The sequence below is a fragment of the Boleophthalmus pectinirostris genome, unplaced genomic scaffold (assembly GCF_026225935.1).
Source record: "Boleophthalmus pectinirostris isolate CB_2022bp ecotype Guang Dong unplaced genomic scaffold, ASM2622593v1 HiC_scaffold_8, whole genome shotgun sequence".
In the NCBI taxonomy this organism is placed as follows: domain Eukaryota; kingdom Metazoa; phylum Chordata; class Actinopteri; order Gobiiformes; family Gobiidae; genus Boleophthalmus; species Boleophthalmus pectinirostris.
In genome coordinates, this window is record NW_026571515.1 from 41,580,372 (window position 1) to 41,594,468 (window position 14,097).

General features: G+C 43.7%; 1 protein-coding gene across 1 annotated transcript in view; it reads right to left on the reverse strand.

The window, feature by feature from the left end:
* skia (v-ski avian sarcoma viral oncogene homolog a) overlaps positions 1 to 14,097 on the reverse strand; it is a 73,464-nt gene that overhangs the window by 11,474 nt on the left and 47,893 nt on the right. The window lies entirely within an intron of this gene.

A 14,097-nucleotide genomic window follows, 5' to 3' on the forward strand; every position in this document is an offset into this window, starting at 1 on the left:
GAGCAGGGAGCAGAGGAGGGAGCAGACTATAGGTATTATGGGTGCAGAGGTGTGGGTAGAACACTGGTTGCTTGAGGTGCAGTGGGTGTGGGTAGGAAATGATGGGTGCTGTGGTTACTGAGGTACGGCGAGACGTCACTGGGTGCTCTGTAAGAGACTCTGGTTGCAGTGGGTGCAGCTGGGTGTTGGATGATGGGTGTGGGTAAAAGTCACTGGGTGCTCTATAGGAGACTGACTGCAGTGGGTGCTGGGTGTTGGGTGCTAGGATGTTGGGTGTGGGTAGCAGACTCTGGGCGGGGTGCTAACAGTTCCTGTGGTTTTAACGCTTTGCACTTCCTCGTCTGCAAGGGACTGTCTGTCGCACACCACGCTCACAAACACACACAACTTAAACATGAAATCCATACTGTCAAAGTAACACAAGCATCCAGCGGAGACACAGGGAGGGCATCTGACACACAGGGAGGGGGTCTAGATATCTAAAAGTAAACATCTGAATATATGTTTTGACTGTTTCAGTAACAATTTAGATTTTGTGTAGCTTCATCTTAGAGTGAAATACAGGTCAAGGTCTGTGCTAATAACCACAGCAGAGCAGGGGGAGAGAGGAGGAGGAGAGAAAGGAGGAGGAGAGGAGGGGATATAAAGAGGGGCAGAGATAGTAGTGAGTAACTACATAAAGGGCGTGTGCATGTCTCTCTCTGTTCTTGTGTCTCTTGGTGACAGACGGCCTCACCCTGTCTCACCCTGTCCCCATTTCCTGTCCCTGCTTCCTTCTCCATTTCCTGTCTCGAGACAAGACCAAAAACAACATACAATTCTGATCAGTTGCTGTTTGACTTTTTTTCAGCATGTATTTGAGCAAAATGTGTCCTGCCCCAGAACAGATATATTATGGAAACAGCCACTGAGGTCAAAATGAGACTGCTGCTGTATCTGATTATAAACTCTTTTATTTTATGAGAATCAGGAAATGTGCTGTTAACATGCCAGCTGTGGTTAGCATTATTGTGACACCTCTGCAATTGTGAAAATAGATCAGAAATAGAAAGAAAGATAGATCATTTCATTAAAATGTTCATTGTACAGTAATACAATGAAAACAGTAATGGTGAATTAAATATACAGAACCTTTAGTGGAAAGCAGCATTATTAACCCTACATATATCATTTTTACTCAGATTTTGCAAAACTAGTGGGCTGAGATAGGGGGTAGGTGAAAACAGTCTTTTTTATCAACACTAAAACCTTGAACAAAACACAACAGGATTACTTAAACACACGACTCTCTCAATAAAAGGGACTCCCTAAGTTGCGTGGGACTTAACGTTCTGTTGCAACCCACTTGTAAACAGTGTTTTTATTCACATGAGCTACTAACCCTAACAGAGTTTTAGACAAAGCAAAGCCAATGTAGACTTAAAATGATAACAAAACCACATCCAGCTTTTCTTTGACTTTCTGCTGATGCATCAAAGGCACATTTCCCCCAAAGACAGTTACGCCAAACAGCCCCCACTTTGTGTGAGTGGTTTAGCTGCAAGTGCAGATTTTTGTCCATGTATTGTTTAAGGATAGGGACAGGGCAATTAGAAATAAAGTTATTAGTTAACTGTATTTAATAGATCACAAAAATACTATTAATGTCTTTAAACTTTAAAGAGTCCATATTGTTGTCTTTTCCAATCTGTTATAAAATGGTTTCCTCATCCCAAACCTGGAGTTTTATGTCATTCACTCATGTTAAACACACAAACCTGGGTTTGTGTCTGGGTTTTAGGCTGAGTTCAGAAAACAGAAAACACTTTGTTTAAATAAATAAATAAATAAATGGTTACTAAAACATATGTGAATGAAACCAGACACAACTCTGGGTATGTTTGGAGGAGGTAACAACATTATGACATGGCTTAAAGCTCACAAGAGTCCATTTTGTATCATATCTCTAGCAGAAAAATGACACAGTCTTGCTTTAAACCAGGAGATGGTAGCATGTGTGAGCAGCTGCTGCAGTGGTGGATGTGGTGGATGTTCTGCACCGACTGGAGGATGAGCCTGTGCTGACTCCACTCCTCTGGTCTCCTCTCACATTCTCTTTGATATGACCTGGATCAGCACTTTTCTGTGTTCACTGAACCTAACTAGAGAAACGAAGAGGAGCGAAGTGAAGCGAAGAAGCGAAGAAGAGCGAAGAAGAGCGAAAGGAGCGAAGAGGAGTGAAGAGGAGCAAAGAGCGAAGCGGAGCAAAGAGGAGCGAAGAGGAGTGAAGAAGAGCAAAGAAGAGCAAAGAAGAGCGAAAAGGAGCGAAGAGGAGCGAAGAGGAGTGAAGAAGAGCAAAGATGAGCGAAGAAGAGCGAAAAGGAGCGAAGAGGAGTGAAGAGGAGCGAAGAGGAGTGAAGAGGAGCAAAGAGGAGCGAAAAGGAGCGAAAAGGAGCAAAGAGGAGTGAAGAGGAGCGAAGGTGGGCTTCTGTTTAAAGTGCCACTAGACAGCATATCTGAAGTGGAGTAAGGGAGCGTGACATCACTGCAGCCTTTTCCCTTCATAAATGAATAGTTATTCATATTATCTAATATCAGAACATGCGGTGTGTGTGCACCCTTAAACTGCACAGCAGAGCGCCGCTCCTCGTGTGACTGTCACAATAAGACTGCCCCCACACTCAGCTGCAGTTGCACCAGGGGCAGTGTGAGTGAGGCAAGGCGTTCATATCTTAATTTAGACAAAATAGTGAAATAAAAACCCCAGGATCATGTAGAGTGGGTCAGTCCCAACATTTTACCTCCAGGTAATAACAACAACAAACTTGGAAAAGTTACACGTTGTGAAAGCAGTAGGTGGTACGAGTACTGCATGCGTCAGAGCTGTGCAGTGTGTACTTGAACTGCATGTACTGCATCAGAGATATGTAGTATGCAATGTGTACTTTTGTACTACAAGGACTGAAGTACACACACATGCACTCAGCTGTGCTTCCTCTCTGCACATTTACTTTGGCATGTCTCTGCATGGGAATCGAATGAACTGAGCACCCAAACCAGAGCTGGAGCCAGAACCAGCCCCCTCAAACTCCACCCCGTCACAGAGCCCACCACGGGGGAGGGGGGGAGGTAGGGAGCCATCCAAACATCCCTCTACCTGCATCTCCACCCCCATCACAGAGTCCAGAGCCAGCCCATCACACCTCCACCCCTTCTCCCAAAGCCAGGACAACCCACTGCAGAGCAGGGTGAGCCAAACACCCCCCATCCCAGAGCTAGAACCAGGGAGAGGGGGCAGGGAGAGAGCCGACCGCACCCCCACTGCCCACACCTCCACCCCCCAAACCAGAGCCAGGACCAGCCCAGAGCAGGGAGAGGGATCCAAAACAAGATGGAGGAGGAATAAGTAAATACAGCTGCACAGACCAGGGCAAAGTGAGGCTATAGTCTCTGCAGGCCTCCTGCCTGTGCTAACTCACTCCCCCTTCAGAGCACTATCAACACAATCAGCATGCATCCTGCTAATGAAACTCCTGCACCTCATACCAGCTTTTTAACCCTTGTAAGGTCTCCGGGTCTGCGGAACCCATTTTCAGTTTTTAACTTCAGAAGAATTATACAAAGAATAATTTTTTCAGCCTGAGATTATTTGGCCTTGGCTCATTTTGAGTGAGGAACATGAATCAGAAAAAAAAATCAATTGACCCCCCCCCTTGCTTCCACCCCCTTCACACTTATATTACATACAGGGTCTTCTGGTCCACTGGACCCGGAGCTACTGAAAGTATGAAAATCATAGCTCCTCATTTCCCCTTTCTCCTCTTTGGGCCTGTGTGTGTGTGTGTGTGTGTTGTGTATGTGTGTTGTATGTGTGTTGTGTGTGTTTTGTATGTGGTGTGTGTTGTGTGTGTGTTGTGTGTGTGTGTGTGTGTGTGTATGTGGTGTGTGTGTGTGTTTTGTGTGTGTTTTGTATGTGGTGTGTGTGTGTGTGTTTGTTGTGTGTGTTTTGTATGTGGTGTGTGTGTGTGTGTGTTTGTGTTGTGTGTGTGTGTGTGTGTGTGTGTGTGTGTGTGTGTGTGTGTGTGTGTTGTGTGTGCACCCAACACTATCTGCACCCACATCTCACCCTCTGTCTGAATGAATAAATGAATGAATCTAGGGTTCCCCATAAACATCTCTGTCAGTGAGAATCTCAATCACAACTGATCATGATGGTGATGAACACCATGATGATGATGTCAGACTGCGATGGGACTGAGTCTAGAAGAGGCAGAGGGGTTTGATGGTGCAGCTGAGGAAGATGCCTCTGAGAATGAAGATCAAATTTGTGAAAATTCAGGGTCACAGAGTGAGTTTGAAAGGTTGTATGGAGGATTTTTTTTTTTTTTTCATTTCAAATTGTCAATGAAAGTTTAATATACCGTTACAGAGACGTTGCAGCCTTGTAATTATGATGGCCAAAAAAAAAAAGAATGAAAATCTATCAACTGTGGACATAGTGAGGCCAGATAAACATCAGCCAATAGATAACGAGGCTCTCTCATTTTCTATTGGCTGTTAGGTTGTCAATCAAACTCTCTATGTTTCTAGTGTAACTGACTTGCTGGCGCGCGGGGATTACATGGTTTATGCAGCGGTTCTTAGAGGCTTTTTTAAACTGTCGCTTCCTCGCAGTTCACACAAAGTTTGTTGCGATGGCGGACGCAAATCCACGACCAGTTCATCACAAAAGAAAGTCCGTTTTTGAGGTCGCTGAAAGAAGAAGAGAAGGGGAGAAGGAGCAAAGCCAAACTGAGGTGATTCTTGGAGATTCCTTCCAGCGATGGCACGAATGAAGCAGACGAAGGGTCTAAAAACACGTCGGTCGCTAAATTACTTCTAGACAGGTCACTTCAACAGTAATTCTTAACAGTCACGGGCTGTAAACAAACGTGATTTCTAGAGTAAGGAGGTGGGAGGAGGTGTTTCTAGGTGTTTCTAAAGGACTGTCGGTGTATTTCTTTTCCCTTAAAAACCCTCTATACAACCTTGAAGAGGACGGGGACAGGAGGGTGAAGATCAGACAACAGAGCCAGGAGCAGGAGCAACCATGAGCAGCCAGCAAAACACAAGCAGACCTCAGCCGTAGGACCAGTCTGCCAGCAGCTGGTCCAAGGACCAACTTATGAGAGGTGAGCTGGTGAACAGCCAGACATAGGAGGGGACAATGTATGATTGAGAAAAGATGGAAAAATTCAATGGTGTTTCACTTCAAGACACCCGGCTTCACATGGCTGCCAACATGATACTGAAGGCGCCAGGGCCGACACGATCGACAGTCACACATGTAGATGACATCAGGTCTTCTTTTGACATTTTCATGCCACCCCAGATCAAGAACATGATCCTGGACTGCACCAATATAGAAGGAAGGAGTGAGGAAGGGAGGAAGGTTTTTGATGAAACTAATTTAGATGCCTACTTTGAGATTTTTATCCTTGCCAGTGTTTTCCATGTTTTTCTGTGTTTTCGTGTACTTTTTACACTTGGTGTTTCACCAAGTGTAAACATACATCTGCAATAGACACAGTGAAACTCTGCCCCTCGTGTGATATAGTCTGTCATGAAAATGTCTGTGTTCAGTGGAACTAATGTGTTGTTCAGAGATGTTGTGTAAACCCACCTCTGTAAGTTTTTCTGCTGAAACTCAAATGAATAGTTCACTATAATATTGTGAGACCTTTTTTCATTTGTAAATTGTTTGATTATTATCCAGTCATGACTGTTATATGGTGCATTTCTTTATTTTGTTCTATTTTAATAACCCTAACCTTTACAAAAATGAGTGACCTTTTTATTCATAAATGTAATTTAACAAAGGTAAAGGGAGCAAATTTAACAATAAGTTGTTAATACTACTTCCAAATGAGATGAATAAAGCATCTGCTGAGAATTTTTAGAAAAAAAGTTTTAAATATGATGATGTAAAAGCCCCAAAGTGCAATGGGTCCACCAGACCCAGCAGGACTCCCTGTGTAACAAAAAAACCAAGACCTTACAAGGGTTAAGTCGTATTGTATATTTTTTGTATATTTATGGAAAAGTGGCGTGCAGGAGCAGGGCGACGTTGGTGTGTGGGTGGAGCACTGGACAGAATCTTACAGCTAATTGTAAGAAGGGTTTGAATAGGGCCCAGAAGAGATTGCTAGATTACTCAAACATGGATGAATGGCATATTTTTCAGGTATTTTGTATAATACTCTCTCTTTAAGGATTACAACAACAGAATTTGGTTGGTTTCTAAAATAAATTAAAGATGCTCTAATTGTTCTGACTCTTTACTGGTCAGAGGACAGTGTATGTAATAACTGGGAGCATTCAAATAGTGGTTTTGGCTCCATGAGGCTGCTCGTGCAGAGTTCAGTGGGGGCAGTGTAAGTGAATGGAGCTGGGTTAGAGCACTTCTGATGCTGCGAGCTGCTGTAATTGGACACTCATTGATTCTGTGAGCTCCTCACACACACACACCTACACACACCTACACACGCAGCTCCACATACACACACCTACACGTCCTCACACACACATACACACACACAAAACTCCTCACACACACCAACTCACACACAGCTAGTCACAGACACACACACACACAACTCCTCACACTCTGCTCCTGACAAACAGCTCCTTACGGAGGAGCATGAAACACAACCAGGAGGAGGCGCTCACCACTCACTACCATCGGATACATTAGAAAAACACTTCTCAGCAGGGCCCCAGAGCCATGACAAAACACAGTGCTCCACAGTACAGAGAACTTAAATCCATCTTGCTTGTATTCAGTTACAGGTGTAATTGCTAGAACAAGCCAGGCCAACTTATGCATGATTCATGTTATTTTGCTACAATAAAATATTGGTATTTGAAAAAATGCAAGATATAGGATTATTGTCATACTTAGGAACATCCCAGGCAAAGCAATACCACTGCTATAGAAATAAGCAACTGGCAAAGTCACTAGAAAGTTGCTTTGTTGAGCTCAGTAGGTTAGGGTTTGGGGTTTGGGTTAAGGTCGGGTGGAGTCGTGCCTGTGGCTCATGTTAGGGCCAATGTCCAGGGCATGAGTGGAAGTCAACGTGCTGACTTGTGTGTAAAGCAGAGTGTGTGTGTGTGCGTGTGCACGTGTCTGAGTATGAGACTGACACAGGAAGTCACCCTGAGGACTGAGACAAGACACAACATCAAGTCCTCAGAACTGTCTGTCTCTATCACACCTGTCTCTATCACACCTGTCTCTGTCACACCTGTCTCTATCACACCTGTCTCTATCACACCTGTCTGTCTCTATCACACCTGTCTGTCTGTCTCTATCACACCTGTCTCTATCACACCTGTCTCTGTCACACCTGTCTCTCTAACACTGTCTCTATCACACCTGTCTCTATCACACCTGTCTCTATCACACCTGTCTCTGTCTCACACTGTCTCTATCACACCTGTCTCTATCACACACTGTCTCTAACACATGTCTCTATCACACCTGTCTCTATCACACCTGTCTCTCTAACACACTGTCTCTATCACACCTGTCTCTCTATCACACCTGTCTCTGTCACACCTGTCTGTCTCTATCACACCTGTCTCTATCACACCTGTCTCTATCACACCTGTCTCTCTCACACATGTCTCTATCACACCTGTCTCTCATGTCTCTATCACACCTGTCTCTATCACACCTGTCTCTATCACACCTGTCTCTGTCACACTGTCTCTACACCTGTCTCTGTCACACCTGTCTGTCTCTACACTGTCTCTACACTGTCTCTATCACACTGTCTCTATCACACTGTCTCTATCACACCTGTCTCTGTCACACCTGTCTCTATCACACATGTCTCTATCACACCTGTCTCTATCACACCTGTCTCTATCACACCTGTCTCTGTCACACCTGTCTCTATCACACCTGTCTGTCTCTGTCACACCTGTCTCTGTCACACCTGTCTCTCTCACACCTGTCTCTATCACACCTGTCTCTGTCACACCTGTCTCTCTCTAACACCTGTCTCTATCACACCTGTCTCTATGTCACACCTGTCTCTGTCACACCTGTCTCTCTAACACCTGTCTCTGTCTCTATCACACCTGTCTCTATCACACCTGTCTCTCACACCTGTCTCTATGTCACTCTCTGTCACTGTCTCTATCACACCTGTCTCTATCACACCTGTCTCTCTACCTGTCTCTGTCACTGTGTCTCTGTCACACTGTCTCTATCACACCTGTCTCTATCACACCTGTCTCTGTCACACCTCTCTACACCTGTCTCTACACCTGTCTGTCTCTATCACACCTGTCTCTATCACACCTGTCTCTTCACACCTGTCTCTACACCTGTCTCTATCACACCTGTCTCTATCACACCTGTCTCTACACTGTCTCTCACACCTGTCTCTATCACCTGTCTCTACACACCTGTCTCTGTCACACCTGTCTCTATCACACCTGTCTCTATACACCTGTCTCTTCACACCTGTCTCTATCACACCTGTCTCTGTCTGTCACACCTGTCTCTCTAACCTGTCTCTACACACCTGTCTCTATCACACCTGTCTCTACACACCTGTCTCTATCACACCTGTCTCTGTCACACCTGTCTCTCTAACACCTGTCTCTATCACACCTGTCTCTATCACACCTGTCTCTATCACACCTGTCTCTATCACACCTGTCTCTATCACACCTGTCTCTGTCACACCTGTCTCTGTCACACCTGTCTCTATCACACTGTCTCTATCACACCTGTCTCTATCACACCTGTCTCTATCACACCTGTCTCTATCACACCTGTCTCTGTCACACCTGTCTCTGTCACACCTGTCTCTATCACACCTGTCTCTATCACACCTGTCTCTGTCACACCTGTCTCTATCACACCTGTCTCTCACACCTGTCTCTACACCTGTCACACCTGTCTCTATCACACCTGTCTCTAACACCTGTCTCTACACACCTGTCTCTGTCACACCTGTCTCTGTCTCTGTCACACCTGTCTCTATCACACCTGTCTCTGTCACACCTGTCTCTATCACACCTGTCTCTGTCACACCTGTCTCTGTCACACATGTCTCTGTCACACCTGTCTCTATCACACCTGTCTCTGTCACACCTGTCTCTGTCACACCTGTCTCTATCACACTGTCTCTGTCACACCTGTCTCTGTCACACCTGTCTCTGTCACACCTGTCTCTGTCACACATGTCTCTGTCACACCTGTCTCTGTCACACCTGTCTCTATCACACCTGTCTCTGACACACCTGTCTTAGACCTCATCACATCATTTGACACACACTTCGTCCATGTCTCTCAGAGTGGAGACATGAGTGGGCAGTGGTCTGTAGAGCTTTTGATTAAACAGACTGTATATTGTTGATAATGAGGCAAGCCAGTTTCCATTCTAAATGCATGAATTGCACAGCCCTGTCTGATCTTCCTCTATTTTTATTATTATTTTTTGGTTTGTTTATTTGGTCAACAAAATGAAAACCATTTCAAGGGGAATGTTCCCGCGTATGGTTGTCACAGGGGGAGGGGGGTGATGTGTGGGTGGGTCCTATCCCCTCTACTGTAGTCACAGTACACAGACTACACAGACTAATGCAGCAGGTGTCACCCTGGAGACAAGCCCCTGACAGGACCGCATGACAGGGCTGCACTGTCAAAAGAAATGTGTCACAGTGTGGGCACTAACCATATTCACCTTATTTATGCAAAAGGAAATGTGGGAACATCTACTGTTTTACTGAGACCAGCACTCATCAACAGACACAGGAGTCAGGCCTGAGCAGACACACACAGAGCTGAGAAATCTGAATGTGTGAAAAATAAATAGAACTCAGTGAAACTCGGACTGACCAGCTCAGACTCTGAGTGAACATGTACATCCAGTACTCTCAGCTTGTATAAGAAAAGCACACCTGCGGGTGGGTAATTTTGACAAAACATTTCAGCTTCATATATTATTTGCTCTGCATACACTGAGATAAGTGTCATGCCCAAAGATACAACAACAGTTCTCACTGTCGAGGCCCTGCTGCCTCACTGTTCAGACTGTAACATTAAGAAATTTTGAAGTGCGATATATCCATCCATCTTCTTTGTTTACATCTTCCGGTTGCGGGAGCAGCAGTTTAAGCAGGGACTCCCAGACTTCCTTCACCACTGGGAACACTGGGAAAATCAGGTGCCACAAGGGGGCGCCAGTCACAAAAACTGTTGTTGTGTCCTCAGGCAAGACACTTCTCCCCCATGGTCTAGAATTAAAGTGGCGTATGAGTGATGGTGGTTGGAAGGATGGCGCAGATTAGCAGCTGCGCTTCTGTCAGTCTGTCCCAGGGCAGCTGTGGCTACAATAGTAGCTTACCACCCCTGGGTATAAAGTGAATGAATAATGGTCTGTAAAGCAGCTTTGTGTCTGTGATATGCCTGTGAAAAGTGCTATATAAATAAAAACTTACTTATAATGTGTATTATGTGTTTTCATTATTGGCCCATCGACCAACTCAAATGTTCACGCAGGACAAATAGTTCATAAAACCAAAGCTCCTATATTGGATTCTTGAGAGCTTTAAGCAATGTTATAATGTTTTCACTTCCTCAAAAACAGACCTGGAGTTGTGCTTTGTTTCATCTACACATTCTTTATCATTAGTCTGTCTACATGTCCAAAATGATCTGTTCCACCTTGTGATGTCATGTATTTGTATCAACTTTTTCACCTTTATTTAGTGAAATAGTGTTTTCTGCTTGAGAGAAGAATTAAATCTGCAGCGTTTGTGTGTTAAACGTGAATGAAACCAAACACAAGTCCAGGTCTGTTTGTAATGAGGGAACTACATTATCGTATAGATCGGAAAATAGCCAAATAAGGGCTTTTTAAGTAACATTTCCAAAGTGTCAAGAAAAGGTACATGTATGAAATGAAAACAGGGCAGGAGGGAGCGCGGGGAGCAGGTCTGGGGCAACCCAACATGGCCGACAGTGATGGTGGCAGATGGCTCATGAGCAGATTACAGGATCACAGGCTTAAACGTGCACACCCAAACAGACTCAAGAGAGGGAGAAAGGGAGAGGGGAGGAAGGGAGAGAAGAGTGAGAGACAGGGGGAAGAGAGGGAGAGGTATAGATAAAGAGAGGGTGCCAGAGAGGGAGACAGAAAAAGAGAATAGTGACTCGAGCGTCCCCCTGGCCTGAAAGTCCCAGAGTGTTTCAGTGGGAGTGTCCCCCTCCTCCCTCCAGGCGCCCACTTCTCTTCGGCAGCACATGGGGACCTGCTGTGCCTGGGAGAGGGGGAACATTCTTGACCGGCCTTTAGTCGGCTGCGTCTCGCACTGTGACGTACTGAGTTAGAGAAATAGCATTCTGTATCATAATAAAATGAAATGTAAATGTATCAGACCAAATGTGGGGCCTTGTTCATGTCGTTTTACCGATCTTCCCAAAGTGGCACACATTTTTTCAGTCTGTAATATCAATATAATCCTCACTGTGTAGAGAGAGATAGAATGACAAGAAAGAGGAGAGAGAAGTAACACCACTCTCCCCCTATAAGCTCCAAATACAGACCAGTGTGTTAAAGGTGAAGCAGGGGTCAGTGGAGATCTGGACCGGTCACTCAGCGGTCAGCAGCTGTAAACGCGTCTGAAGTTTATAGCCTCTATTTGGGTTTGTTGTTGTTTGTTACTGAGCTGGCCCTGACGGGGGGGGGTGACCGGGGAGGATGACCGGGTGAGTGTGGGGGGAGGGGGGAGGGGGCTGTTAAACGCACATTTGGCTCAGACAGGGGACCCCTGGCGGAGTTAGTGATGGAGTGATCATGAGCTGTCATTCAGTCTGACCCCTCCCTCTACAGCAGGGGTGTCAAACTCATTTTGGTCTGGGGGTCGTATCCAACCAGGCGAGATCAGACAACTCATGATATATAAACCCCAAAAATAAAAATAAGTTCAAATATTTGTGCAGAGAAACACAAATCTATTACAGAAATCTTTTTTAATTGGTGAACTCTGAAAATATTATAATATTATGAACAACCTGAAACTTTAAGAAAAATGCAATTTCAACACAATGTTTTAATGTTAACCTCTATGCATTTCATAGAATTTAGTCATGCTTTCTTTTTGCTCTTGAAACTTGGCATCTTTTAGCCTGCACAAGTGCATCAATATCAGGCACCAGGTCCTGAGTAGCTGCTATCTTCAGAACGTCATTCAAATGTTTGTGTGTTGTGTTCAGCTTTGAGCGCAGCTTTATTTTAATAATGTTCATTACTGAGAAATCCTGCTCACAAATGTAAGTAGTAACTGTACATCTATTATTTCTAGTTGCATGTCTGTGTGCACATCAGAGGTTTTGACTGTGAATGGTGTGCGAAAAAATGCTAATTATGTCTTCAGGTTTTAAAATATAATAAAAATATTTTAGTAGAAAATCTGCCAAGAGCCAGATTAAAGGTCTTGGAGGGCCGGATCTGGCCCCCGGGCCGTATGTTTGACACCCCTGTTCTACAGTGTGACAGGGACAAAGTATAAAAGCAGATTTATACCAGATATTAATGAATACTGAAACTTCAATCAAAAGCAGATACTCATTTGAACAAAGAAATTATCAAAAACAAATGATTCTCAAGCAAGAATATCGAGTCTCTACACAAAGCTGTCACATTTTAATATTTTTTTATGTTTTTATTTTAGTTTTTCATTACTTACAGTTAAAGCAACATCATGTAACTTTCTAGAGGTGATGTATTAAAAACGTGCCACTACAACATAGTATTCCTGAGTGATGTGTCTTTCTGCAGAGCCACTTCAGCTAACAAACATCTGAACATGTTTACCAGAGGCTGCTGTGTCACTGACTGATTACTCCAGCCAATCACAGAGCACTCAGGCTGTCGCCGTGGCAACCACTGAAGCTGTGGCTTTTGTGGGGAGGTGCAGGACTAAAATGGTCCAACAACACCAAGGAAAGCAAGTCTGACAAATCCAGAAGGAATATCCACCAATGGACACGGCAGGACAAAACAAATCTGATCTTTTCAAAGGACGGACACAAAAATGAGACAAACTAAATCATATCTGAAGGAGCGGCAAGAAACGCACATGTTCAGATACACTCATAGTGGGAAGAAGAAGAAAGAGGAACCAGCATTGTAAAATGTTACTCATATCTGAAAACTAGTAAAAGTAAAAAGTAAAGTATTCATTTATTTGGTGGGACACTACTGGGTGTAAATGTTGGACATTAGGTATAGCATTAATTATCTTTTTTATATTCATTAGGTGAGGTATTAACTTTGTATTTAGTTGTAAATTCACTGTGGGACATGAATACATCATTATTATTATTTAATAAATGTACTACAGACCAAATACTATTTTCCGTCCACTTTTGGTTAAACTACTGAAATCATAAACTTCACCATACTACTACTACTACTACTACTACTACTACTACTACTACTACTACTACTATTACTACTACTACTACTACTACTACTACTACTACTACTACTACTACTACTACTACTACTACTACTACTACTACTACTACTATTACTACTACTACTACTACTACTACTACTACTAACTACTACTACTACTACTACTACTAATATAATAATAATAATAATAATAATAATAACAACAACAACAATAATAAAATAATAATAATAATAATAATAATAATAATAAAGCTGAAAAACTAGACAAGACATGACTAGTTAACTATGTTTTTTGTGAAGTGAGCAGCAGTTTAATGGTACATTCGATTAACCATCTGTCTCGGACGTCCAAGGACATTGCCTAGTGACACACACTGACTCGCCCCTTTTCCTTGGACGCCGCAACTCAGAACTCAGAACAACTCTGGTATTTAAATGACAATTTCAGTCACACATATTAGTGCAGTACTTTACTATGTCCATATTACTGCAGTACTTTACTGCATCTGTATCATTGCAGTACCTTACTGTGCGGTATCATCAGGTATGGTAGGGCTTGTAGGTAGGGTCAGGCTTGTGGTAGTCGGTGTTGTGATGGTCAGTGTTCTAGTGAGGCCAATATTGAACAAATAACAAA